We start from the raw sequence: 6,670 nt of genomic DNA, 5'->3' as shown, positions 1-6,670 counted from the left end.
GAGAAACAGAAATGTTTTTTGAGTGGCAAGGTACATGTACCTGTTTCGCTATTTGTAATTACTGTGGTATGAATGTATTGAGTAACGAATTAGTGTATTACAATTCAAGTGGGCCTTTATTACAAGACTGCTGAGAATCATATGGTGCATTATGGGTACTGAACCTGGTCAGATATAGATAAGTGGTTGAGGACTTACGGTAGGGCTACAAAGGCTGCGTGTTTGTATGCCCAAATAGAAAATAATTTTTACAATAGTAAAGTGAAACGTAAATGTAGGAATGTGAACGTGCCCTTAAACGGGAGATTAATCAGTACAGTCTGGCCACACTAATCTGTAACTCTTCCCGGCTTTTCTTTAAATTATGCAGATTGACCACACAACTAGGAGATGAAATATTCAAGAAGCATGAAACGGTACACCATCCACTGCAGGATCAGGGGAGTGGGTTCACCAAGCATCTTGTCAGAGATTTTCAATGACTTATCTGTGCTGAGCCAATCAGATGCAAGGATTTCAGTAGCTTATAACACTTCTTGCTCAGTGAAAATCACTATTTGCGTCATGAAATGCTCCCCATGTGTGTTTCTTACTCATCAAAAGATGTTTGGTTTAATTAGTACAAGATAGCAATGGTAAACCCAGAATATTTCACTCTTATATTTTTAACAATATATGCCAATGATTTATTTTCCAAATGTTTTTATACAGCTACATGTACTTTAATATCTATCGCTATTTTGTGGTCTGAGAAGCATACATGTAATACATGCAGTAACCACAATCTACTGAGACACTAAATGTTGAGGCATACAACAAGTGGAATGCCTCTGGCGGTCTCACCTGCATCACGCGATTCAATATAGCAGCAGTGCTGACTTTGAAACCTACTATAACTCGCACAAGATGTTCAGTGATACTTGGTTACTCTTATGTCCACGTTTTATGAACTAGACCAATACACTTAAGAGATATGATGGTAATTCAACAAATACCCCCAATTTGGCCAAAGTTCATTGACCTTATATGACCTTTGACCTCGATCATGTGACCTGAAACTCGCACAGGGTGTGCAGTGATACTTGATTACTATTATGTCCCAGTTTCATGAATCAGATCCATAAACTTTCAAAGTTATGATGGTAATTCAACAGATACCCCCATTCGGCCAAAGTTCATTGACCTTTGACCTTGGTCATGTGACCTGAAATGCGCACAGGATGTTCAGTGATACTTGATTACTCTTATGTCCAAGTTTAATGAACTAGACCAATATACTTTCAAAGTTATGATGGTAATTCAACAAATACCCCCAATTTGGCCAAAGTTCATTGACCCTAAATGACCTTTGACCTTAATCATGTGATCTGAAACTTGCACAGGATGTTCAGTGATACTTTATTACTATTATGTTCAAGTTTCATGAATCAGATCCATAAACTTTCAAAGTTATGATGGTAATTCAACAGATATCCCCAATTCGGCCAAAGTTCATTGACCCTAAATGACCTTTGACCTTGGTCATGTGACGTGAAACTCATGCAGGATGTTCAGTGATACTTGATTAACCTTATGTCCAAGTTTCATGAACTAGGTCCATACATTTTCTAAGTTATGATGACATTTCAAAAACTTAACCTTAGGTTAAGATTTTGATGTTGATTCCCCCAACATGGTCTACATGTAAGTTCATTGACCCCAAATGACCTTTGACCTTGGTCATGTGACATGAATCTCAGGCAGGATGTTCAGTAATACTTGATTAACCTTATGGCCAAGTTTCATGAACTAGGTCCATATACTTTCTAAGTTATGCTGTCATTTCAAAATCTTAACCTTAGGTTAAGATTTGATGTTGACGCCGCCGCCGTTGGAAAAGCGGTGCCTATAGTCTCACACTGCTATGCAGGTGAGACAATTTAAAAAAAACTTTTTCATATTGTTTTTACAATTTACAAGGAAGTTTGACACATCCTATAATACAGCAAAACAAGAAATAAACCTCACTTGTTTTAATCTCTGATACATTATAAAAACAAACAAGAAATCTTCTTGGTTGATAATGCAGGTTAAAATTCTGAAATATTTTCATATCTAGGCCTTCACGTCACACATGTACATAACAAGATCAGTTTCATAATGAGCAATATTAAAGTTCAAGATGTAGCCATGTAGGCTTATGTAATTGGGGCCAAAACATTTACCACAAAACAAGATTTTGCATGAATACATAGGACTACATGTAGGCGTAATGTCCACACATTGTACACATGCTACAGAACAGTACATGTAGTTGAGACGGAATGCTGAAAATATTACCTACAGTGTACATGACGACATGAAAAGATCTAAATCTCCAAAAATAACAAAAAATGTCACAACTATGTTTTTATCATATCAAGTTTGATGAAATACGAAATGTTTTGCTTGAATAATTTCACCCAGTTGATCAATTGAAATAACACTAGTACCCCCTTGAAATGCGTACATGTACAGTGTACATGTATGCAGACAAACGTCAATTATGATTCTGAACAAAAGTGAAAGAAAATACTCAGACAGCTGATAAATGTGCCATGTCTGGAACAATCCCAGGAAGCAGCTTTCTGGCCAATGCTCCTATCACAAACCCCAAAATCAAGCACAAGTCCTTATGATCAAATGCAAATTTCTGGTTGATTTGTATTAAGTTCTAATTCAACTTTCTTGCCTAGCTCCATTATGCTTGATTTTGGAACTTCCACAGGTAAAACAAAATCGAACAAAAGTACAAAACAATAACATATACAATTACATGTGTATGCAACATGATTTACTATGAACTTACAATTATTATTTAAAGGAGATTTGAACAACTTTTGTTTTACAAATTCTAAAGTGTTCAACTTTTATGCATTAATGTTAGAAAATGCATATTTGAAACACTTTTACTTGAAAGATCAGTTCAGATCAGTTCATACAATTTTTTAAAAGAGTTACTGTGTACATGTACATAAAACACTTGACTTTCAATTTAACACAAATTTTACTGGTCTTAAGACTGGTTTTGGGAGAGAGAAATTGATAGACGTAGCAGCCTAGGACGGCATAAAACATTCCAGCAATGTGTGGTACATACGTGTATAGGCCTTGGCCTACAACATATTCAAGTCCACAAATTCAAAAAAATAGTTTTCTATGACCTTGTTATATGTGAAAAAGTGAGTTTGGCATTACTGTGGGAATCAGTAGGAGTTGTATAAACAAGAGCTGAGCCAGAGATTTCTAGCTGTCCAAAAAGATCAGCTTACCGTTACCATGGGATACCAAACAGTCACTGGTCTGCCAGCCAGACTTTAAAGAGAACAGTTCTGAAATGCAAACTTGTATGAAATTATCTGAACTTCATACAGGTCTGTATTCATTTTTTAAAGTAATGTTTTTAGTGAGAAGTTATGTATTGGATACATACGGTATTGTTCTTTGCTAGCATAAACATTGAGTCTTTCAGTAACACATCGTGAAAAACCAATGAGATTTCTCTTCCTGTGATTATATGTACATGTATGTGATAATATGATTCATGTACACAAACATGTATACATAATAGGAATCCACCCCCCCCCCACCCCCATCAGAAAATATTGGGAGTTGTGTAGACTAGACTGTCACCCTTGATATGTGAAATGAGAATTCAAAATACTCCTACGTGCAAGTCACCACCCTGAATATACATGTATGAGTAAAATTTCTCACAATTATCACATTGATTACAGAGGAAAAGGTTGAGTGCATACACTTTGATACTCAATTTCATCATTTCTCTCTGAATTTTTTGCCTAAAATGTGACTTTTCTCCTGCTGGAATAGTATGTAATCCAGATTCAAATGCTTGTATTGGTCATATAATATTGCTGGTCTATGCCCATCATAGACTGCAATATGAATAGCCGAGAAATGGTATTCTTGTACTGCGAAGTGCATAACACCAGCGCAAATTCAACACAAGCCAGATACAGTATCTACATGTACATGTTGGAATATGTGACCACACTAAATAAGTATTACACATGTATAAGAATAACATACATATTAAAGTTTTTCAAAGCAATGCTGTTTTAACACCGATCAGTGTTGTAGCCCAATCCTAAATGGGTGTTTTCAACACTTCTCTGATGTGGTCATATACATGTAGAGTGTAGGCCTCCATGTAAAAATACCAGGCTGTTGTTCAATTAAAACTAGAGTTTTGGCAGTGTGGTTATACATGTATAACTCATATCAAAAGTAAAAAAGAAAATTAACAAACAAAAATAAGAATTACTACTGTATATATATACATGTACATGTAGAAAAGCCAGGCTTGCCATCATGTGAGCTTGAGTAATTCTACAGCATCAGCAATTTTGTATTATGACTGGGCAATCCAAGTTTGTTGTGGCTGATGACTGCAAAAGTTGTCAGACAGCTGGTGACTTTCTTTGGGGGAAAACACTTTGTTTTGTTACTTGAAAAACCTATAAACAAAATTGGAATTGATCCAACTATCCTTTAAAAAACTGATTGCATGTGGAAGTATAACAAGACACATAACTACATGTACATGAAGGTATAGAAAAAGTTGAGGCTATGACATCATCAACAGCATACATGTACTAATATGCACAGTGCATACTATCACAATTAAAATAATATTTGATTTATGAAAGAATAATAACCAAAAATGAAGCATAGGCCTACAGGATAACACTTTCTCAATATAATCTCATATGAACCACAGAATTGTTAATTAGCGTAAACATGTACTTTACAAACAGAAGGCAATAATGCCATTGATATTCACACACTGAAAGAATTCAATCAATATTCATTTTGTCAAAATTTGCTAATTCCAGTGACACAATGGGAGCTCTCTAATTGAAGGCTGGTGACAGATTCCTCTTTATAGGCCTCTCCTCGCTTGATTCTCAATACAAATAAATCATTATCCTCATACAAAATATGGTACACAAATATCAGGGGTACTTCAATATCTATCTCATTATAAACAAATTAGTGGCTTACTTTCTCTTGATTAATGCAGATGGCAGAATGATCAACTATGATCAATGCTACAGCAAGCCTTTGCATTTGTTTTATAAGAGAATATTAGAAAGATCAATCTAGAAATTTATTGTATTAAAAAAAGGGGAAAGGGGGGAGGACAGAAGTAGCAAGGACATTTTTAATTTAACATAAAATCCAAATTATTTCATCTTTCATATTCTAAATCAAAAATAGTTTTAATGTATCAATTATATTTTTATTTCCCCCTAAACTTTCTTTGTTTCCATGTAAACCACAGATAAATATCTACATGTAGAACTTTGTCGTTTCATTTTCCTCAATTAGGCAAATCTTTTCTACTGTGTCTGTCATCAGGCCAAAACATTTTTTTTTCTCCTCCCATGGACCTATGTTCCCCCTCCTCCACACCTCTTCTCCTCATGCTGTTTAATGTATCATTAATTCATTCATTAACAGTTGTATTAATTTTGTCATCAACCATAAACTCAGGGCTGATTTAACTGCAATTATTTTTTTCTTATTTTTCATTGCCTGAATTTTTCAAAGCATTCTCTGCCAAATAACATCAGTACATTTAAGTCTAATTCAATGAAAACCACCCTGTATGAACAGGTACCCATTACATTCCAGTTGGTGTTGGTTTACATTAAATAATAAATAACAGCTCCATTGTCATAAATACAAACATCCTATAAATCCTCCATGCCTTTATGCAGCGCTCGCTACAGCAAATCTCAATATATATCAAATATAAACATAGCCTATCTCCTGAAACCCTTTACTTATCTCTGCCAGTTATTCTATGCATCTCAATTATCCGATTTGGGTGGTAGTGATATGTCATCATGCCTTCCGGTCCATATCCTACATTCATCATCACATCAATAAACCATGTGAACATTGAATCCAAGACTTAAACAATAATAAGCTTTACCAGAATTCATGTTTGAGGGGCTACACGTACAAATCCGATTGTGAAGTGCTGGTTGTCTTAAAGAAAACAGATTTCTCTGTAAAAATAACTTTGTTGTTCAAAATAGGCCTAAATGCAATATATTGAGAGTTTAATGCATATGAACAGGACTGGTATATGACTTGTAAAAGAACATTGCACACATGTAATTGAAAATGTCATGAAGACAGCAAGGCAGTCCCCCCCCCCCCCCTCAATCCCTAGAAAAATCTAAAAGCATCAATGATTTTAGCACATTCATGTACTTGTGGATGGGTGAACATTAAACACGGGAAGGTCATGCTTTGGAGCACAAAAAATTGACAGTTTCAAATTCCATTGCCATGGAAACCTAAGTGCAGGACACAACCACTAAAATTATACAAAGAGTTTGCATGAATAATTGAAAAAATCATTGAATTTGAAGAGTAAATAATATACATAATACTTTATATGTCAAATACTCTTGTTTCTGTAGTAGGTCCATGCTATTAGCAAGAAACTTCAAACCTAAGGGTCGATAGGTTTTGGGATGAGTATGCATGAGGGAAAAAAGGTTTTAAGGGAGGAGGGGGAACGGACCCTAGCTACAATGTACCCCTTGTGTATTTTCATTTCTGCTTTTTCTTTTCTTTTTTTGGGAGGGGGGCCTGAATGGATCCATGGTAATTA

Source organism: Lytechinus pictus, chromosome 10 (assembly GCF_037042905.1).
Source record: "Lytechinus pictus isolate F3 Inbred chromosome 10, Lp3.0, whole genome shotgun sequence".
NCBI classification, from domain to species: Eukaryota; Metazoa; Echinodermata; class Echinoidea; order Temnopleuroida; family Toxopneustidae; genus Lytechinus; species Lytechinus pictus.
Note: the sequence above shows the minus strand (reverse complement) of the source record.